This window comes from Dermacentor silvarum, chromosome 2, assembly GCF_013339745.2.
Source record: "Dermacentor silvarum isolate Dsil-2018 chromosome 2, BIME_Dsil_1.4, whole genome shotgun sequence".
NCBI classification, from domain to species: Eukaryota; Metazoa; Arthropoda; class Arachnida; order Ixodida; family Ixodidae; genus Dermacentor; species Dermacentor silvarum.
This window is the reverse complement of record NC_051155.1, coordinates 55,829,168-55,853,024: the sequence shown is the minus strand read 5'-3', so window position 1 is coordinate 55,853,024 and position 23,857 is coordinate 55,829,168. Positions and strand designations below refer to the sequence as shown.

At 43.8% G+C, this 23,857-nt stretch overlaps 1 long non-coding RNA gene across 1 annotated transcript; it reads right to left on the bottom strand.

Annotated features, from left to right (window-relative positions):
* Positions 1-3,467: 3,467 nt before the first annotated feature.
* On the bottom strand, positions 3,468-13,527 carry LOC119441489 (uncharacterized). The gene is made up of 5 exons (XR_005189918.2): positions 13,282-13,527; positions 11,467-11,554; positions 7,153-7,373; positions 5,767-5,878; positions 3,468-4,070 (listed from the first exon to the last, which is right to left on the bottom strand). It is a non-coding gene; the product is annotated as an uncharacterized LOC119441489 (long non-coding RNA).
* Positions 13,528-23,857: the final 10,330 nt, after the last annotated feature.

Here is a 23,857-nt window from a genome sequence, read left to right as displayed (position 1 = left end):
GAAATGTTTACCCCCGTGTGAAAACACTGCAACTGAAATGGATTGTTTGTTTGGGCCAAAGAAAAAAAGAATTAAGCGCTAACAATAATATTTAAGCAAGTTAAGTTAAGGCCAAAGCAGTTAAGGACAGCGCAAAGATCAATGGAATGGGAATGTCAGTAGTTACGTTAGAGACAGGAAGAGATGTGGGCGGATCAGAGAGCAAACGGAGATAACCGATATTCCAATTGACATTAAGAGAAAAAAATGGAGCTGGACAGGCATGTATGCGTAGGGTAGATAACCGTTGGACCATAAGAGTTACATAATGGACACATGAAAAGGGAAGCGCAGTCAAGGACGACATAAAACTAGGTGGGGTGATGAAGTTAGAAATTAAAGGTAGAAATTGTAATCAGCTATACAAGACAGGGGTATTTGGAGATCGCAGGGAGATGCCTTCATCCTGCAGTGGACATAAAAAAAAGGATGATAATGATTAATCATATTCAGTGAAAATTCAACCAGAGATTGTACCTGTGTGTGTAAGCTTGTAACATATCAAAACCAAATTTCTTAAATGTGAGGCACGAAAGCAGTGTATGCCCCCCCCCCCCCAGCAAGTGACCCTATAAACAAACCGGCTTATGCATAGAATATGCCAGGTAGACTATCAAGCGTATAACTCTCTGGTTCATAAACTGCAATGAATAACTGTTTACTTCTAGGCATTTGACATTCTCACTCTAGGAGCCCTGTCGCCAAAGGTTTCAAGGCTCCACTTAGGCCGTCTACGATGTGCCACCAGAGGGAATTCATGGAACTGGCTGGAGACAACTCATGGGCTTGCGACTGGAGTCAAAAAAAGCCAGTAGTCGAGGATGGGCGAAGAATGTCAGTGATTTCTCTGGCGTTCACACTAAAGAGCGTATCCCACTAGCAACCAAAATGTTTGAGAAAGAGCTGTGCAGGTAAGAATACCAAGTATTCACTTAAAAGTCAAAGAGAAAGTGTCACAGCTTCACCAAAGATGTCAACTGTAACTGCCCATGTGATGGCTTTCGTTGCCTCATTTACCAATCGTACACTAAGTACACTTCATTTCACTCTGTTGCACATGGTATTGACAAAGGTTTCATCGCCTAAATAATTGGTCCGATTGTTCTGCATGACTAGAATGAACTTTTCCAACAAAATTGGCCTGTTAAAACCCTGCCCCCCCAACTGCAAGGGCATACATTAATAGCTAGCAAACAAAACATATACAGTGTGCTCAATGAATACGCAGCATGGTCTCCACAGCAGATTACTGCACGTTTTGAAGATATATACAGAATGAACTCATGTGCCTTGTTTGCAAAATTATTGTGCGTAAATGATATAGGTGTCTAAATGTTATCATGTGTCGGTACAGTTCTGTTTCACGTAAACAGCCTATAACCCGGTCAAACTTCTTCAGAAATTTAACGCTTATGCAGATTTCCAAGCACAAATATCTTGACACATATATGTTAAAGAATGTTACATGGGTAGAAAACATGTCAAACGCATCACAAACAAAGATGGCAGAAAGTCAAATGTCATTTTTCACACTTTTTTATTAAGCATCACCAAAAGTTACAAAGTGTTTATATCGCAAACGTATACCCGATTGTAGAATTTACAACTCTTGTGACCCTCAGATGTTACGTTTAGCTGCCGCACTAAAACAAGAACAGAAACGTGCTGCCTGTTGCGTAACAGAAATTTACAAATGACGTGCTAGTAAAAGTCCTATAAAAGGCCCTCTCGGTGGGGTAACATTGGCTTAAAAGGCAGACAAAGAATAAACGTCAGCAAGCTTTAAAGCCCATTTTTTGCCCAGTTTGGCATCAATACAAATTTGCAACTCTTCTAGGTAGTTTTACATAAAGCTGTGGATATACACCTATGTCTATGAAATAAGGTGTCGCACTCAGGTCTTTTCTCTGCTATCAGCTTACACAATGGGTCTAGCTTTTGGGTAGCTCCGAAGGTCTGATTAACTGTTCTCTTCACTGCTTGATAACATTCTTTTTAAATGTGTTGGTATGCCCTTTCTTTCTGGCATCTGTAACTATACTATTCTTTAAATTGAGAAAAAAGCAGGGTTAGTTGGCGCATATTCCAAACTTGAGACACTGTTAAGTATAGCTGAAAAGTGTGGCTCAAGGACGAGAAGCACACAGAACACAACGCTAACCTTCAACAACATTTTTACTACGCTTAAACCTAATATTCATGGGATGCACAGAGCGCCCAATGCAAAGAGAAGCAACCTTCAACTTTCATTTCCCCTCGCCCCAATGTAACACAGAATGTATCAAAACGAATCGATACAAATGTCATTTTCCAGATAGGAAGACTCTTGGTGAGGTCCAGTGATGGGATGCTTATAGAGTACACTTATTAGCCGTTTTTTTCATGCAAGACACTTCAAATATTTCTCTATCAACCAACCTCTGGATCCTTCTGAGCGCACATGTGCTTGGAAACTGTGTGGTGCACGAGCACCTATCGCAATGGTCAGCCAGACAGCCATCAGCCATCAGCCGCTAAAGCATTGACAGCCGCCCTCTGTTTCCCTCATGCGGTCGTTAAAACACCGACCCATTTTCAAACACTGACACTAGTTAACCATGCTTCAAGGATTGATTACTTCAACCTAATTTCTTTTGTTACAAACATTCTTTTCTACTGTTACTTCTATCTATTCTGTTTACACACTTTGTTTCTTTTTTCCCGTAATCTGTATCCTCCCCCCTACAAAATGCCATAACAGTGTTGCAAGCTTTTTAAGTAAATTAAAAACGAATAAATAATAAAAGGGGGCCTGAACCAACATTTTAGATCAGTGAGTAAGTGCATATTGCAAGCAAAGCATGGAACTGTGAGTACCTCTGTCACATTTACCAGTGCTATTGGCCCCGAGACCGACCTACAGGGGCGCTGCTAGTGCTGCTCATGTGACGTTGCGCCACAAACTCGCGCCTGTCGCCTGCTTCAGTTCCGGCGGCGTTCGGGCTACTTCTGCAGTGTTTCCATTTGTGCGCTCTCGTTCACTATGCTTGTATACTTATGACGGTCATCTCAAATATACTTTCACAGCGTCTTCGTTTGCAAAAATTTATTCAAAGTGCTTATTTCCTATACGTCAATATACTTCTCAAAGGCAACGCTACAGTGCCAGCTGAAGGAGGTCAGACCAGCCCATTTGCTGGTTTTGCATGCACGGATCTACACTTTGCTGCGGTAGCTCAAGGGAATAATAAAAGCATAAACAAAAAAAATTGGCACATAAGAATCCAGTTGGGACAACATACCTGCCGTGGTGCAACAAGCATGTCACAAACGCTGGCTGTATATGACTTCTACAACATTAACCTTGATTTTAACCCGCTAGAACATGTTTGCTCACAACGAGTAGTTCATGGTGTAATATTTTTTTTGCAATGCTTCACACAAACGCTCAGCAGTAACATGAGGACTTCATTCCTTCTTTCTGGGGTATTGCATGGCAAAACCAGTTCTGATTATGAGGCACACCGTAGTGGAAGCTTCCAGATTAATTTTCACCACCTGGGGTTCTTTAACGTGCACTACAATGCAAGCACACGGGCATGTCCACATTTCTCCTCCATCGAAATGCGGCTGCCGCGGCTAGGATTCGATCCCGCGACCTCATGTTCAGCAGCGCAACGCCTTATATGACTGAGCCACCGCACCGGGTTAACTAACCCTGCTTTTTTAGGTTATGCCTGCACTACTTGCTTTCTTAACTACTGATTTAAATTAGCCACATCTTCACCGGTTAATTTTAAGTGGTGGTAATTTGAAGTAATGCTAGTTGAGGCTCACAGCTGTTTGCAGCATACGCGAAGGAATGCACCAATACTTATTGCCCATTCCGCTCTACACATTCAACTCACTTGAGCTATTTGCTGATGCTCGTTGCTTGAGGAACAGACATGACAAATCTGTTTGGTGACCTGACACAGACTGCTGGATCGACCCAAACTTTTCGAGTGTAAGGCTGTAGGGCTGTAAGGCTGTAGAGGCTGTAGACTGTAAGGCTGTAGAGCAAGGAGCCGAAGCCTCATTCATTAGTAGTAGTATCCGTATATGAGACATATTGAAGATATCATTATTCCCCGGCGTAGGTAAAAAATCAAGTGAAATCATTTGAGGTTTGTGGTGTCTTCTTTATGAGGCGGGTATGCGAGGTTCTCTTTATGTACTGACGAAGCGAATAGTGCACAATTTGTATCTATTATTGCATATATTAAACAATGCAGGATCGAGACATGGTGAGGCAGAAGATGTTAGAATTTTCCTTTTCAAGGGAGCCTAACCTGCGCTGTAGTGCCTCGAGTACTATACCTTAGGCATTGCAACTGGCACTGTAAAGAACTACTTCATGGCTTCAATTCGAAGTAGCAATAAAGTAACGAGTTTCGCGAACAATGCGTGCCTCGTCATAACAACAGTCAGTTGCTTCTGTTGCGGGAGGCGGGAAGGCTGTGTCATATGTCGATAAAGGCTAGTGAGGCCCTTTACAAAACATTTCATCGCTTGCAATTTATTGGCCCTCTACCTTAGCCATGAAATTTTCTTCCAGGTGATTGCTGTTAAGGTATTTGTGAAGTATGTATAGATACTATACATGACGCGCTGTTGTGTTAACAGCCATGAGCAGCGTTTTCTAGATGCCTGTTTCAGAGAACAGTGAAATTAAGTAGTTGCTAACCTTTTCATACAATAAGCGCACCTCATTAAGTCTTCCTTTTAAGCAGTAATAAGGTTGCCACATTTGACTAGACCAATTTAACAGAATAATAAGAACCATGATGATAGCTAATTCACTGGGCAGTGTCCTTGTAACATGGATTTGTAATGTTGACACCAAATACAAGACATTTCTTCCATGTAAAATGCAATTTCTTTCATATATAAGTACTAAGGGAATGTTAAGTGTTTAGTGGAGCATTGTACATAACTTCATGTGTTGAATTTGCAGACATCCTTTTTACACAAAATTTATGGGCAGCCATAGCGGATTTACACATTCCAAAACCAGTATATCCTTTCAACGCTACTCAGCTTGCGATATCCAAGCCGCAAACTTTCACGACTCACATGGTGTCAAAGAAGAAACTGCGGTTCAGGCACAACAGCAGAAAGAAGCCGAAACATCCTTCAACAAATTTGGCTCGAGCCACCGATACCCCGAGCACGCGTGTAGAAAACGAGCGCGCACGGCAGCTTAGTGAGCCGAAGTGAGCAGCGTCCTGGCTATAACGTCACTTGCGAGAGGGCGCCAATCCAACTTCTCGTCACTAATGCAATGAGTGGAGATAACAAGCATAACATAAGTATAGCTGCTCCTCACTCTAAAAAAAGGCTCCTTTTCACCATTTCGGAAACCAGCTAACTTGTATTCTAATGCCCTTTTTTGCTGGCACTGCTACACCACTTTGTTCACACTGTCTGTACACATGTGTGTTTAAGTGTTTGCATGCTTTTGGGCTAAGTTGGTGCACGGTTGGGCATGGACACCCAATACATTGAGCAAAAACATGTTCAGAAGTAATGCATATAGTGCTCTAAACTTACAAGTCTCTCTTAACAGAAGTTTGTCTAATTTTTCTTCATAGGTACCTCTGTACCAGCCACCTAAACCAAGACCCACTGGAAATGTACTTCAGCTGCATCAGACAGCGCGGTGGATGGAACAATAACCCATCGGCTTCACAGTTCCGACACGCTTACCGCAAGACTCTTGTCCATGCAGTAGTCGCATGTTCGATGAATGCCAATGCAACACCACAGCTGGAGGGTATCTGCCTGCCCAGGAGTCAGGCACACACCAGTGGCTTTTTCACTGCACAAAGCGATGACGAAGGCAATGCAAGCATGAGCACACACTGCAGCACTGGGCAACCAACAGCGACTCTCACAGAAGCTGTAATCGACCACGATTACTTTGCTTTAAGTGAATATTCGGGAGAAGTAGTACAGTACATTGGTGGGTTTGTTGTCAGAAGCATTACAAAGAAGCTCTCATGTGCAGAGTGTGCTGCTCTGCTTGTGTCTGACACTGTGCACAGCTTGTTGACAACTCTGAAAGACAATGGTGGCCTTATTGAACCTTCAAAATTTGTTCACGCTGCATTACATGCCTCTGAGTGCGTCATGCGTCAGCACACTGATGTGCACAAGGAAAGCATTGAGACACTCACACTCAAAGCATTTCAAGAGTTTGCTCACCTGAACACCAACATGCTTCAGCAAATACAACACTATCATGAAGAACCACAACACATTATCAACCTTGCAAAAGTGCTGCAGGCCAAATATGCAGCACTGCGACTGCGAGCTATTGGCCGACGAATCACTGAACAGAGCAGAGGGGCATATATAAGGCATGTAATGACGAAACGCATACTGTTCCTGCATCAGTAGGAACATGTGTAAGCATCCTCAAAGCATCAGTGGCTGCAAGCTGCACATGTGAACCGTTTCAATAATGCTATTGAGAGGACACAGGTAAAAGTAAGGGAATAATATCGGACTAACAAAATCAAAGATACTAAACAAGACTGTCTCACACAGGCCAAGATCAGTGGTGGTGTGAGCAATGTAGTGTTTAGCATGATCTGTTTACAAACAACAATGTGCCAACTTTAAGGTGTACACATAGCGCATGCAGAAGTTAGACCACTAGTGCCTTGCTGTCGGTTGTAAGAAATACATTGTAAGAGTCGCGTTCACACTGGCAGGACAAGGCAGAGCTGACCAAAAAAAGAAATTATGGGGTTTTACGTGCCATAACCACCGTATGATTATGAGGCACGCCGTAGTGGGGGACTCCAGATTATTTTGGACCACCTGGGGTTCTTTAACGCACACCTAAATCTAGGTACACGGGTGTTTTATGCATTTCGCCCCCATCGAAACAGATCTGACCAGTGTGAAAGTTTCACATAAGCTACCACTTAAAAAATGCACCTCGCACATAAATGCATAGACAATGCAAGGACTCCTCCTTTCTTGCTAAATGAATGGTCATCGACTAGCTAGCTTGACATTCCAGTGTTGATGTGTTCATGTAACAATGGAATGCCAAGAATCATGCAGACAATGCGTAAAACTTACCCATCAGTTACAGCATTGCATCATGTTGGACAGCATAAGGCAATGGTGCAAGGAGTGTGGCTTTTCTGATGAAGATGGCGTTTGATCGCATCCAATTATCACCCCGCAGTCTCAATGGGGAGGGCATGAGCGAAACCGTGGTCACTGAAGGCATACTAGGTTGGTGCTCGACATTTCAATGCTGACACTGTAGTGGAGCTGGTAGCGTGAATTCTGCACCACTGGAATGAACAAAATGAATTTTTTTTACTTTGCTTTTGGTTTTAGGAACGATAATTTCATGCGTACCTACACTCATCTGCAACGCATGACAATTTAACTGTTTATTAACAAGTATAAAATTCTGCTTGTAATACCTTGTTTTTTTGTTTTTGCACACCTTGTTGAGATGTTGTACTTGAGGATTAGTGTTTCTTTGTTTTTTCATAAGCAAAGCCATTTCCTTCATTGATTGTACTTTTATGCAGCCACAACTACGCTCTACTTCTTATTGTAGGCTGTACCTTACATTACTTCGTAAACAATTATGCCACTTCATTGCAGTTACACTACATCACAGAAAATGTGAATTGAGGTCACTGTGACAATTTCATTTGCATATCTGTGCATGTGTTATTGTGGAGTGTTGGACTACGCCTATGTGACCCACCTAAAACCGGTTACAGCACAAGCTACTTCGTACACATGCAGATAAATCATTACAGAATTGAGCACAACCTGTAATGCAGTTACTATACGTGATGCATACTTCAAAGGTGCACCTTCAATGTCTGTCACATGTATGTTACATGTGTATTCTGCATGAATGTTGCAGCTTCACTGCATATCACCAATGTATATTACCCCTAAGTGCCCCTTCATAGCACTTCTGCCGCCATTTCAAAGTGATATATGTTGTATAGGGCGTAACACTTATTTTGTGCGCAAAGTTCAAAAGCTTGTTAGGTTATTCCCGTGGGCCTAGGAATAGGTCCACAGACTATATGGAAGTGCTATTGTTCACAGTTTTTTTCTTTTGTTTTCTGAGCATGAGGTGTGAAGTGTTTGATTAAGTGTTACGAGTTCTACATTGCTGTTTTCTTGTAGGCTCTCGTGTTCTTTCAAGCTTTGGTGATACAGAACAAACTAGCAGAACACTGTGATATGAACTGCAATTCGAAATGTGGGTATGTTTCACAGATGAGAACACAGTTACAGATGGTGATCTTTCCTTGCAATTTTCTTGGGTCTGTAGTATTTTTGCACAACCTACTCCATTTACATATGAGTATAAGCATCTGTACACTGTATCGAGGCTACTGCCTTACATAGTATTTGTTAAATGACTGTTCTATCTGTGTTGTACCTTCAGTGCTTGGCCCCTGTTGGTTACTTGTAACATCGGTATTTTACCACGGCGTTATAAACATCTCAACATGTTTTACTTGCGCTGAGCCGGTGCAACGTGTGACACAGGAAACACTTGTCATGATTCTATGATAAATTACACTAGAGTTACACCTATTTATGAAAACAGTTCTGATAAGCGTAATCACATTTATATTGCTGTATTTAGCACGTGAAATTGCTCCATGAATATGTGCTGGCTTGCATTTTCTGCTCACTGTAAGTATGCTTAGCAAACTCGCTGTCCAGTGTGATCAATGTGACAAAGCTTACAGATTTGACCACTTATAACATTAACAACAGGACTATTAGTGGCGTCTCGGCTGAAAGGACTTAAGGCAGACCAGAGCGAGAAAAGTATGAAGTATTGGAGCTGTACATTTCTCCAATTAATACATTTTTTACGGTTTATTCTTGCTTTGCGTACTTTAGCAATTATATAGCACTGTTTTTTAACCGAGTCTTAAATAATGATTATCCACATTTTGCCACTTCATCTTCCACCACCATCACCTCATCCTCAAGTCCTTACTTGTCCCATACCAACACATTTAGACCCAGTTTCTTTCCTTGAACAATTAAAACATAAAATGCCTTACCCAGTGCTAGCCTTTTATTACCGGCTGGTACATATGTACATGATCCAACAAATTACCCTTTTGTGCAAGCATGTATACATTTCTGTAGTTAACTTGTATCTATGTTATCTATGTCTCGCTGTCATCATTCTTGTTAGTAGTTTCTGTGGCTTTTCACTCTTGATTTTATTGTCGTTTTTTAGTTTTCATTATTTGTGCACTTGTTTCCAATACTTTATGTTTGCCATTTCTTTGTATGTATAGTTATAATGCTCATAAGTGTGTTTCTCCACATTCGTGTGTTTTGTTCTAGTAAATTTTCAATTATCACAGCATGTACTCTCCAATGTCTGCTTTAGCACCAGCGCAAGCTGAAGTATGTCTCAATGAATAAACCCCCGTATGAACTGCACACAACAATTCCAGCAATCATGATAAAAGCTCTGGCTGCACCCTACATACCCACAGTCTTTCATTTGAAGCAAACACCGACACATGAATGTTACCGTATATTAAATTAACTTGCCTGAAACCAGTGCAAAGCTTCTTTTTTTACTCAACCTCTCAAGCCACTGGAGAGGTGCATTTTTTGCATAAGCAGAGGCAACCCTATAGTCGCAGACATTGCAGTTAGGTCACTGATTTATTTCACATAGCTGCTGCTACTTGATTTCTATCTTTGCAGATGTCACATTCACACGTGCATAATTTAAATGTAAAGATTACATTTCTAAGCATTAATTACTCAACCTTGTGAACAAATGTGTAATGATACCTGTCTAATGCATACTTCATGTATCTTATACAACTATGGGTAGACATCCAAACAATACAAAAGTTCGCACAGATATGGGGCTTGAAGTGATGAACAGTAGTCGGACAAGGAATCTCATTAAAACGAACATATCAACAAGGGGTCTCGTCTTCATCAGTGTAGCAACTGCTTTCCTAAGCAGTGTTTTTATGTACATGTGTCTCTCTCCCCTACCCTCAATGGGGGAGGAGAATAAGCCAATGCATGGTAGCCAGTAAACCAGTAGTGTACATATAAGCAGTAGCATTAATTATTTGTTTATACTGAGTACTATTATCATTACTGTTATATTTTGTGGTCTTACACCTGGTTATGCCAGGGCTGTTCATAACCCCGACACTGATTTATTTCATCGATTTGCTGTATATATATATATATATATATATATATATATATATATATATATATATATACTTCTTTGTACTTTCTCACGGAGTATTCCCTATTAACTCCCTATGATACACAGTTTAATACCTTTATTTTTGCTTCGTTGATATTTTTTTTCGTTCCTATAGCATGCAGTGTTATTATTTAAAATTTTTAACGGGACATTTATACATGTTCTTTGCTTGCAGTTTTCATTTCTACTCTTAACGGAACATTAATGGCTAGAACTCAGCTTCTTTGACCAAAAATTATGTCCTCCCAATTCCCTTTTCGCAGACTTAATTGGTTCTATCTGCATCTGAAGTTACATCTGCCATGTAAATTGTTTTTAGTTTCCAATTTTTATCTCCACTTTTTAAAGAACCTAACAGTATCCCTACTGTTCTCCTTTTCATAACTGCAAGCCTCCCTTTAACCCTTCCCTTTAATTTCCAGTCCACTTTTTTTTAATTACCTACCCCCACACCGTCTTATTCTCCTCCCCCAGTAAGGGTGGAAAAGAGTCATCAAAACATACAAGAAAATGGTGCTAAGGAAAGCAGTGGTTGCCCGGATGATAACAAAGTCCCCTTGTCAAAATGCTGGCTCAGGGACATTCCTTGTTCAATTACTGCCCATAAATATGGGTACAGCATGCCTTGTATTTACATTACGTGATGTAGCCTTCAGTATGGTAATCCCAGCAGGCACTTTCTCATGTCACTAAGCGCATACTGCACTAGAGCTAGCATATACATTTCAGCAGGCTAAGCCAAATTTCATGCCAAGCACTTACGGGCATCTAGCCAAACAATACCTAGGCAGCATTCACACATAAAACTTTCACCTTTTTGCTGTAAACGCAGGCAAGTTGTATAACAATCAGGTTACTGCTGTCCAGATTTTTTTATTAAAGTCAGCTACTATTATCTTCTTACTTTAGCATCGTCAGCATCTATCTTGCAATGGAACTTCTTCTATGGGCTGCTAAAGTCGCTAGCATGCATGCTTTGTGCAAGTGCCCTTTCCTCAGAATATAATAAAATTACAAGGCAAGCACTAACCAAATCAAAATGAAGACAATGACACCAGTATTAGTACAGGTGCCAGTGTACAGTTGTCTACAGAGATAGCCTAGTAATGTGTCACATTCAGATAGTATCCACATACCTTGGCAAAACAGGCCTCACTTGTGTGCCACGTTGATGTGCCAAATGCAAACATCTGAACTACTTCGTCCCCATTAGACAGGCTTTTCCTAAAATGCAGAAAACGATGCTGCAAACCAGGTGTGCCATACATAGGAATGTACTTGCCGCAGAACAAAAAATGTGGTCATGCCAAATGTACTTAATGAAACGCAAGAAGGAGAAAAGGGAACCACAACTGATCATCACATTAGGTTTCTTAAATAACAGAGAGGTATATACAGCTACTTGTATGCCAATAAGAATTGTAATAATTGCCTGTTTTGTACGTCATCAAAGAGGAATGCTGTAATAGTTGCACTGGCGAATGTTGGCAGTAGTGCTATTAGGTATTATGCTCTTGTGGTGCTACTATACCACGTTTTAAAAGAGTTGACTGTTGGGCTAGTTGGTATTTTGACATAAGAACCATCTTGAAATGCAGCGCAACGCAGCGCTGCATTTGCAGCGCCTGTGTTCGTCTTCCTCTCTGTTGTGCCGCATTTCAAGATTGTTCTTATACCACATGTCCTTGTGTTTTCTGTACTTTTATTTAAACCAATGCAGTAGTGAGAAGCCCCACCTGCATTAAGCGTATAAATGTGTTTTGCACAATAACATTCTGCGGTTACAGTGCATTCGTCACTAGATTATTCAGTGTTCCCTTCCTAATTCTGTCTCACTGTGTTTTGCAAGCAAACCAAAAAACTGTGCTTGATTGTCCTATTTTCCTTTTGCTACGTTTCCTTCAACTGTCAATCTTATGTCAATCCTGGCAACATTACAAAAATGAATGACTACAGCGACACATATACACACTGCATTTATGTTAATACTAATCTCTAAACTAAAAAGTATAAGGAGTCAATTTCATGCGGACATTAACCAAGTTAAATTGCAAGGAGCAATGACAGCACGACACCACCACACACTTCCAGGTTTTGCAATGCACCAATGTTATGAGCAAGGAATTAGTCAACCTCATTACTATAGTGTTTTTCTTTCTTCATCTGAGCTAGAGTATTTGAAACGCACCATTTTCTTTTTCAGTTATCACATGCAACATTCTTCCGTCAGTCAAGTGGCACTGCGTTAGTAAACTAGACAGGAAAGTAAGAGTAATCGCAAGCTGAAATATAAATGAAAGCTGCAAGCTTTCATATAATTATGAATGTTGTGCGCCGGAAAAGTATGCTGCATACCCCCATAATCTAACGAACGTAGCTGGTACGGATTTCTATGGGCTCGTGTAAAAGCGAGCGTACTTGACACACTACAACGGAACCACAACCGATCAGACATCCCACACGAAAGTCATCACTAGATGCAGTATCGCGACGCGTTACAATGATCGCATACGCCGGCCCGATCAGTCATCCCAGGAATTTTAATGAAATCCGCCACTGAAACTTATTTGTGGGGATATGCCACCTTTTCTACGTGCTTTAAAGGTTTTAAGCAGAGAAGATGTGCGTAGTACTGTGCTTTAAAAATAATTATGGGGTTTTACGTGCCAAAACCACGACATGATTATGCGGCACGCCGTAGTGGGGAACTCGGGAAATTTGGACCACCTGGGGTTCTTTAACGTGCACCTCAATCTAAGTACACGGGTGTTTTCGCATTTCGCCCCCATCGAAGTGCGGCCGCCGTGGCCGAGATTCGATCCCGCGAGTACTGTGCTTGTATGTTACCTTCTTTTCGATCTTCTGAAGTTTGATAAAGCGGCTAACGCTACGGCGTCAACCTAACACACTTAACAAAGCAGGGTCAAAACAGTCAAAACACGTTCTCTCACCTTTTACGATGCCGTCGCTTTCTCGTAAGGGCTTCGTCAACACGCCGCGACACAAGCATCGTTCCAGTTGCTAGTTCAGCACGCTATCGCCATAGAATAAAGAACCCTATCGCTACTTCGAGCGACCGAACAAATACAGAGAGCTCGAGAGTTTTGCGCCGCACTGCCCCACTGCGGATTGTAGCAACTGCGCTTGGAGCAAAACTAGCGAAACCAAAACTGACAAAAAAAAATACCTGTAGACTAGTTCGCCAGTCAACAGAATATCAATCCGTAGCCTGTACTTCCCATCATTCCCATGATAGTTGAACGATCGCAGCGCCACATTGCCCTCTAGTTATAGTAATATGAAACTCTATGTATCGAACAGCTGGCGTGGAGAGAATAGGGAGAGGTGCGGACGGACGCCGACGCCGACGCCAACGACGCCGCGGGACAGGCCGCCGCTATAAGATGCTCCGCATCTAAAAATCGCAATCTGCACTTCAGGGACAGGAAGATAAAAAGACGTGACCTGCAGCTACCCTAAAAAACCTATTCAACAACCAGACAATATTCCAGTGACTATGAACATCGGCTCTGTGGTTCATGGTTAAACATTACAAAGACTTGATGATCTAAATCTAAATGTTCCCATATAAGGAAATATGTCTGAATCGAATGTAAATCGTTGGTCATCTGTGGTAATTCACGCTGCCCATTTTGTGGTTTACACTAATTCTTACACTTCCTCTGATTCCTCTACTTCAGTTGCGAATTCACTTTGGTCATAACACACGTACTCCTTTATCATAATAAAATAAAAATGTATTGATTCGAGGTGATTATTACAACATACCTTTTAGGCATATTTAAGAGTTCTGCAACATAGCTAGCCTGTATTTCGGCCATGAAATTTATCGTCATGCAGCCGTTCTCACCATAGGAAAAATGACACATTGAGCGAAAAGCAGCTCCACTAACGTGAAACCTGGAGAGATGCGAAGCATGCAGTAATGCACCGCTAATGGGCTCATACTGCCTTAAGCAATGGCTCATAACCCCGTAAACGCGGCCTCCCCATTACGACGACAGAAGTGAAATTCTACACTGGAGTGATGAGCGGCAACGCAGCCAAGCTGTAGATGATGACGACGATGACGAACGCGGCAGGGGCACGAGCGCGTGCCGAGCGCGAGCACGAACCGCTTGCTTACCGCGACTACGACGACGATTACGACAGGAGACGCCGACAGCCCGGGCGCATAAGGTGCTTCGCACCTAAAAACGCCTGCGTAGCGCACGACGCAGCCGCAGCGCTCTGCCATTCTCCACAGGAGCGTTCTGGATTCATTTAGATCACCTGGCCAAGATAGTGAGAAACTACTACTTTCCTAGACCAGGGCAGGGGCGGTGCCAGGGAGGGGGGTTATGGGGCTTCAGCCCCTCCCCGAAATTTTTTCGTGCTGTCATATGCACCGCCGACCAAAACAACCACCGGCGCCAGAAATCATTCTGGATTACATCTACAATGTCTCCCTCATGCTCCTAAAGACATTTCGGCGCGAACATTGCGAACTCGGCTGGATTTCGTGGCCACGACCATGCACCTGAAGTCACATTGCGCAAGGAGCCCCATTTGAGCACAAAGTTTCAAGGGTGTTTCGATGGCGAGCGTGCTCATTGTGGCATCTCGCGGCGGCCGCAGAATCTACGGACCACATAGATTTCAATTCCGAAACTTTATCGGTATAAAGTTCTCACACACGTTTGACGCGAAAGGTGCACTGTCATTTCCAAAGTCTTGCTTTAGATTTTATATTCCGGAACCTTATTTGTTTAATGTTCTTGTAAACTTTTGACGCCAAAGGTGCATTGACTTTTTTAAAGTCGTACATCGCACCATACAACGAGACAAGCCAAATCAAGCACTATAAGACAAGTCGACAAAGCACGCAGCGAGGTCCGATGAGACGAAGCGTTGCGGTGATTAATTTGTGCCGTCGTGTCACAGAAAAGAATATCAACATTTTTTTTTCATCTGCGCCAAGGCGTCCATGTCAAGACACTAAAGCCAGCAAAGGTAACTACGTTCTTATTAATTTTTTATACTGGGACTTCTATTCGCGAGGACACATTGAGCCTCTTCAATTTTCTTGTTCTCGCTATCCGCGGGCTGCCAGAACCAGCCAGAGTGCATGCGGTTTTCTCGTGTTGCCTCGACCACGGCGTGGCGCACTTCGGGGCGCGTTCGTTTTATTGCGATAGCAATTATATGGACACTTCCACCGGATTTCTGCCGTCGGCGTCGCCGTCGTCGTCGCCGTCGCCGTGAGGTACCGTATAGATAAAATCTTCGCCGCGCGCAGTATGCCCGAGCGCGCACGCTGTCACGGAGAACGAACGCACTCAATCTTCCACGCGCAAGCAAGGAAGCGGGAAGCGAGCGCCGGAAGGAGCGGGGGGGGGGGGGGCGCATTTCTACTCTGCCAACAACCGCGCTCGTCGCTCGCTCGCACCGTCTCTTATCTCCACGCGGCTCTGACCTTTATGCGCTGTGCATTCGCCGCTCAGTTTCCGTTGCAGCGATAGACCGCACGTACCTTCGCCCGCTGCGGCGTATGCTTGCTGCCAGCGTTTTGACAGTCGTTGTCTGCAGTCATTCAGTGTGATCTATTCGTATTTGTGGGCGCTCACACCACGCTTGTTCATTCAGTTAGTAATAGTCGGGTCACATTTTCCAACGCACGCTACACATGCAATGCTGCCCGGATCGACAGTGCAGCGCTACAGGTGTGTCCCTTCGCACGCGCTGCCCACGGGCAGCGCTTCTCATCAACACCACCATTTCACACGCGTCTTCTCGTGGTCATCGAGTCTCTCTTCATGTCGGTCTCTTACGCCGCAGCACACCTGCTTACTTAATCAGCTCATGTTTACTACAATTCATATTGCTACCAAAGCCGCTCACCTTACTTCGTATGACATTGCTGTGTTGCTATCGCATTCATTGCTTCGCCCTTCGGGCGAAACTGTGACATTTTTCTCTGACCGAGTGGATTTTGGCCAGGCGGCGTTTTAGACGTTTTCTGGCTAGTAGACGAGAAAAAGAAACAATGGTCGCTAGCCGCCATCACTGTGGGAATTCGATAGATTGCAACGCGTTCGCTCGAGGGCATCACCTTGACTTCGATGTTATTGCAACCTCTCCGGAAAAGCTTGCGTCTTGCCGGTGTCGGATACTGAGCAGTATGCATATGATTCTGTGTGGACCAAGCGTCTCACGTTTTGTTCGATATTCCTTCGGTAGCCACATTAGCTGACCAAAGTAGGCATTCGATTGTGGTCAACATGCTTTCATTTGCGTCTTTTTTTTGCATTTCGGTGTCCCAGCCCCACAAAAGAAAAAAAAAGCATTGTTGCGGCATCGACATGAGCGCCGCCATTGGCGACATGGATGTGGTACAGCAGGCGATCGAAAATGACTGCAAGAATGCGACTGCTTCATTTTCAAAATATTTACAGAGGTACAGGGAGTGGCAAAAAAAAAACTGGATGTGGAAATCACCAGCCAACGAACCGGTGTCCGACAGCAGGATCGTGGGATCGTTGCATCAGAAAATACTGAGGAATATTTCCGTAGAACTGTGTTCATTCCATTCATGGACCACGTATTAGCACAGTTGCACCAACGGTTCGAAAAGGGCAGGACAATCATGAAGGACTTTTCTGTAATTGTACCTTCCGCAATACCACCAATGCAAGATGTTCGAGAGAAAGGAGCAGAAAATCTCTTGGCCATTTTGGCGCAGGACGTGGATGCGAGGACTGCTTTGGGAGAACTGCGACTACCGTGAACAAAGTTGGTGAACAAAGCAGGAAGCCAGCGCCCCAGCACTGAATAGATGCCCTCTCTTTATTGCGACTGCAGGTTCTATCCAATTGTGTACAAACTGCTGCAGATTCTTGACACCCTTCCAGAGAACACTGCCAGAGAGAATATTTTCAAGCACGAAATTACTAAAAGCTACTTTCGCTCTACAATGTGTGAAGGAACGCAAGGTTGGTCAGGCGCTTCTATACGCCCACAGGCGTCGACATCAACATGTCCGAAGTCATTGATCTCTTCGCTAAACTTCCCTGCCGAGTTAAGTTTTTCCTTTAGATAGCGAATCAGGAAATATCACTGCAAGTAAAAAACTCTGTTCCTTCAGGTCCATAAACGCGTTATTATGAAAACGTATGACGGTTCATTATCTTTTAAAACCGCAGAAATTTCTGCCGTTTATAGAAACAGTTAACTTTATGATCGAAATTACCATACGAATACGAACATTACGAGGACATCAATAAGCAATTTTGACCGACCTTGCTCATTGAAAGCTCGGTCCACGCGGCGTTACCCAACAAACACACTCGGGTATTGGCGGTATAGTTAAACCTGCCGCATCATCTGTGGCTTTCGTTTGTCCTTTTCTTTCCTTTTTAGCTACCTGCTTTTACTTCTTTCTTGAACCAAACCAGTACCCTTGTTTAATTTTTGGTGCAGAATAATTGTCGCTGTGCAGGCAGTTAAAATACGCATTTTCGTATTGATTTCTGCATTCTTCCTCTATTATTCTACCCATATGGCGCTGTCGCGACCACAGCGTGGCCCAAGTACATTATCACGATTTCTGTGAACATAGTTTTGTTCTTGCCTGGATTGTCTCTCTTTCTATGCATAAAGGTTACTGTCTGTGATTGCGCAACATGTTTGCTTGCCTTGTTTGACGCATTAATTTTATACAGTGACTTTTGCTTAAATAAGTAGATTTGTTGGAGAGTTTTACGTATATTTAAATATCTTGTTGCGAGGTTTTGTGTATACATGCAGTGAACTTTGTTTCCACTGACACTTTTTTGCCCTTTATCAAGCTGTACCTTCGCTTTTCTATATTTCATAGTATCTTCGCATTTCTAATGTACATTTTGAAGAACTATATTTTATATGTGCTTTCTGTTGCGACTATAATTTTGGTGCAATTACTCCATACACGACCGGTGACAGGTGCTCCTGCGCAATGCATTGGAACGAAGGACAGCGTCCTTAAGATTTTTCCCTGGCCGTTGCATATGTACAATAATGTAAACAAAGTTCTAGAATGAGAAAGATTGATTAAATTTTTTGTCTCAATCTGCTCTATAGACCCACATGCAGGGGTCGAAAAAACATTAAGGAAAGGCCCGACGTTGTGGTCACAGTAGAAGGCACCAGGATACCGAAAGTGGACAGCCTAAGAATACTGGGACTCCGCATATCCGAAAACGGTCATAATGGAGAAACCATTAGACTACTGGATAATAGTGTTCACCAAACAATCACACTAATAAAGCGGATATCCAACAGGAACTATGGCATGAAAGAGCACGATCTTATCCGAATAATAGAAACATTCGTAATTAGTCGTATCGTATATGTGATCCCTTACCTTAAGCTCTACGATGCGGAGAAAGCCAAGATAGAATGCACCGTTAGAAGGGCGTATAAGCAAGCCTTGGGAGTTCCAGCAAATACGCCAAACGAGAGGTTCTAGCGCTCAGCGTGCACAACACATTAGACGAACTTATTGAGGCCCAGAGAGTGGCGCAGTATGAAAGACTAACGCATAGTTTAACGGACAGACACATCTTAGACGATATCGGAATAACCTACGAAGCACAGCATGGACTGTGGAGAGACATCCCAAGGAAAATAAGGGAACATCTCTCATTACCTTCAGTCACCAGAAACATGCACCCGGAGTTTCACGAAGATAGAAGAATCGCAAGAGCGAGAGCTCTCAACAAAATATTCAGTAGTGGCAGGGGCGTGGTCTATGTGGACGCGGCGGAGTACACAAATAGACAGAGTATGTCGATAGTTGCTACGAGTCTAGAGGGTGACTCCAGATTTAGTGGCACTGTAAAAACAGAAAAGCCGGAGGGGGCGGAGTAGGCTGCCTTAGCACTGGCAATAGCCTCCACGGAGGCCAACATCATAGTTAGCGACTCCAACACTGCCGTCAAGAACTATGCCAAAGGAAGAATCTCGCCGGAAGCGCTAAGAATTTTAGCCAACTTTCGTGAATATCAAGATGCTTACATTATATGGGCACCTGCACACTCCTTCCTTCTCGGGAACGAAATAGCGCACAACCTGACTCGAGAACTGTCGAACCGAGCAGGTGAAACGCAAATACTGGGAGCGGAGAGAGACCGGATGACCAGCTTTACCGAGATCATCAAACACTATAAATCGGGAAGGGCCCGTTTCCCCCCGGCACACCCATCGCTAAGTAGATGGCAAGCGACGGCATGGCACTTGTTACAAACAGATACATATCCGAACCCGGTGGCCTACCACCGTTACCATCCAGAACTTTGCACCGATAGATGCTGATTCTGACAAGAAAGGGCGGACTTACAAGTTATGGTTTGGGCTTGTCCTGGGACACCCGCACAGAATGAAACACACAAGACCAGAGAGCAGTGGGAGACCGCGCTGCTCAGCTCTGCACCGGAAGATCAACATAGGGCAATCCAGCAGGCCGAAGATGCCGCCAGAGCCCAAGGGCTCGAGGCCGTCGTCCAGGTAGAGAGGCCTATAGGTCTCACAAATCTGCTACACAAATAAAGTTTATTCCTCCTCAACTTGTTCATTTCATGTACTTTACGTTTTTCATATCAGCGGCATGGGCTGCTTTGCTGGTTTCCAACTGATGTAGTTCTAAATTTCGTACGATATTTATATTAATTATTCAATATACAAAAAACATGCAAGCATTCATATCAGATATCAGCCACAATTTTTGGGGATAAGAATATATTCTTTTATGACAAAATACATATTTTACTTGCTGTGACAGTGCGTAGCGTTCAAGAATTTGTTTGCAGCATCTAATACACAATGACATTGGCAGTGGCAATGCAGTTATTATTCATGTATTTGATCCCTCAGCAAATTCTGTAAGGAAGAGACGGCGCTGCAACGTGACCCCCCCTGCACAAAATTTCTGCTACGCCACTGGACCAGGGGTCGCCTTGGAATGTTAAGTCATAGCAATTGAATAATCGGGGCAATTTGCGAATAAGGTGCCCCCTGGATGAATGTTGAAACTGACCTGGAAGGTGTACGTCGGGCCAGCGAAGCCGTTTCCGAAGTACCAATAATTTGCCGTCTGAGACATAGCCACCAAATGATGGTTATTGCATGCACCTATGGGAATGGGACGACGTGGAAACTTTTCGCAATGTTCATAAATTGCATAGCATTTCTCTCTGGCGCAGAGTCGCTTTCCTGAAGCCCGGATGCCTTTTCTCATTTGTAGGTGAAGAGAAACTGGTTGATTGCTTTATTTGCTTCGTCACAGTACAGTGTAACAGGAGGTGTAGGGAAAAGCCGTTTAAATGACGGCTTGAGGGATCCTCCGCCAAATGGCAGCAGCTGAAGGACATCACAATATCACAGCACCTTTTTGTTTAACTGTCACATTGTTTTACGTAAAGATCAAGCCATAATGGAAAACTGAAAACATAGTTTATACATAGTTTATACAACAAGTAAACCTGCTGCAATCTTCTGCACTGAAATAAATTGCGAGATAGCTTATATACAACAAAAAGAGCCGCTATAATTCTGCGACACTTAAATGAGACACATACCTTTGCTAGTGTAATGATTTAGAATTCGCGGAAGAAGACATTGAATCATATGAAAGCCATAATTAGTACGAAAGTAAGGAACGTTACACATTTCTGTATTTCTTGTTTCATAGGCCTTTTCCTTTAAGCAAAGATTCGCCATCTCCATAAACAAAAAGTGAGCGTTTGCAGCTAAGACAGTACTCTCGTAGTAGTTGGTATTGATATAGATCAGTCACTTTGATTATCTTATATTTTTAAATAGTGGGTCGCTAGGTGCTAGAACTATAGCCTTGTCTATCAGCCTTAGTATTTTCTTATGTATTCTCAGTAATTTTGTTAAGTTTGTTAAGTTCAAACGTTCAAAAGCCAGATACAGTGCACCATACGCTTGAATGTCATTTTTTTTGGCGCTGAGACAATGTTGCGCGTGCTCTATTCAGCGTCAGCGGTCCGTGAGTGCCGCGGCGCGGATTTTGCGCCGCCTCCTTCGAGGTATGGCACCACGAGTTTCGAGTTGCGGTTGTCATCATCACAAGCCTAATTAATGTTCATCACAGGAAGCAGGTCTGTCCTTCATCCGTCAGCCGACTCTATCCCTTCACCACTCCACCTTGTAACGTATCGTCCCCGACAACGTCATTTCTCTTTACACCCATGCAGTCTGCAATTCAAACATACCACGGTTGTCTGCGTTATGCAGTAGATTGCTTGCCCAAATTGATTTCTTCAACAGTAGGCCATCCCCATTCTCAAGGGCGTTGAATGCGTGTTCGCAGCGGAGGCAGCCGCCGTCGAAGCCGGGCACGCAAGCGGCGCCGCATCTCCTTTAGCGTGGACATCCAGGGCAGCCGTAGTCGCAGCTTTGCTTCCGACCCGTCCACGTCCCGGCGTGTTTTGCGCGTGTGCCTCTCTACAGCCGTGTGCGCCACGTTCATGCTGCTGTGGGTGCTACTCGTGTTGTGGGTGTCTGGCTACCTGGAAGACCACGAGTACCCGCCCACGGAAACCGAGAGTGATCCAGCCACAGCTCCATCCACCACCACGGACAGAGAGAAAACGTCGACCAACAAGGAGGACACCGAGAGATCCGACGACAACAACAAGCACAAAGGTCGGTGAGGTGCGCGCAGATGAAAATTCCTTCGACAGCGAAATATCAGACAGCGGTAGAGCTTTATGGGGAAGAAGCCATCAGAACCGTTGCACATTGTCGATGATCCTGTGGAGTATTCGAGATTTGTAGAATTCTAGTTCCCTCATTGGCGTTTCTCTGTCATTCTCGCAACTGTTTATGGGACGACGTGTGCAGCCCTCGTTATTGACTTGAGTGTTATCCGGTATTCACGTGATTCCACGTGGTTGTCTCGCTGCAGGATGCACTGCGCTGCTTTTAATGGTCGACTTTTGCACATGCTATCAAATGCCCTATGGGATCGTTACGGGAACTTTGTTTCAGGATATCCTGGCGCCATCTGCTTGCACTGGGTTTCTTCACAATGCAAATACTACGCTTGTCACACGGGCAGCCTTAACCGCAGTTATACCCAACCGCGGCAACTTGACGTAACCACAGTTACCGTAAACTGGACTGCGGCGCTGCCACACGCCGCGTATCTTTCGTTGTTTCCATCCTGTCGCCGCAGAAGGCGGAGACCTAATAATACGGTTCCAAGCCAGTGCTTACACGTCACACAAATTTCTGACAGAATTCATCGTTTCGTTACAAGTAAAGTAGAATATCGCTCACCGGTATTTTTTTGTTCAGATTCTCAAGATTCTGGCGAACTTGTTTGACATTATATGGACCTTCCCCCGCCGGCAGGACGGAGTCTCCACTATGACGCTATGTATGCGCGAGTTGCGTGCGTTTGAACGCAGAGCCGTCAGTTTGTCCTCACAAATGCGTATCAAGGCCTCCATCACCGCGACAGACAAGTTGACAGGCTTTTGGGAGGATGTTTCGCTGCGAGCCGAGCTGCAGGCGTCGGAGTTGGGGGCCGCCATTTTGTTAGTTATGAATTTGACTGAGGTGGCCAACCTCAGGTTGCGACAACCATGGTTAGCGGAATAACTACGGTTAGGTTTATCGTGTGACTAATACCCCAGTCACACGGGCACTTTCAAAATCCTTTGAATCAAAGATCCTTTACTTCAAGGGAGGACGCGCGCTGTCACACGGGCGCATCAAAGGAGGCCTAGTTGAAGGGAGCTTTGAGCCAAAGGAGTCCGCGTTTGTCCTTTGAAATCTCAAAGGAATACTTTTGAGCCCAGAGGGCGTCCGACAGAAGAAAACAAAATTCTTTATAAATACGAAAGTTCAATTTTTGCCTGTTAAGACAAGTTTCACTATATTACAGAAGTTTATAAGCACTAAACACTTTCGTGACACCTGCAGTCTCAATGATGAATGCGCCGGTACAACAGCGCCGGCACGGATTGTCACAATCAGCAACACCGACGCAAAATGGGTCTTGGAGGGTTTACGGTAGCGCGATTAAAAGACACGGCGCTAACTTCGAACATTGTTTGTTATCGAAGTTCAGTTCGTACTTTCATCGCGCTGCCGTTAACCCTCCAAGATGCGTTACCAACAAGCCCACATTGCAACCCTCGTGAGCAAAATGGGTGCCATGTGCGATTTGGTTATCAGCTGCTACGCATCGAAGTGTCCTCGTGTGTGTGTGTGTTTTCGTCACTTTTGCGTTTTAGAGTACGTTGCGGTTTCTGCCAAAAGCTTCAGCGGAGACCACCTGGCGACCGTGTAGCACTGATACATATCCCTTGACCTAATGTTCCTTTGAGAGCTCTATGCTCCTTAACATGAAAGGACCTTCGGTATGCCCGTGTGACTGGGGTATAGGTGTAACTGCGGTTAGCCTTAACTGGCGTGAAACTTAACTGCGGTTCGACTACCCGTGTGACAGTTGTATAC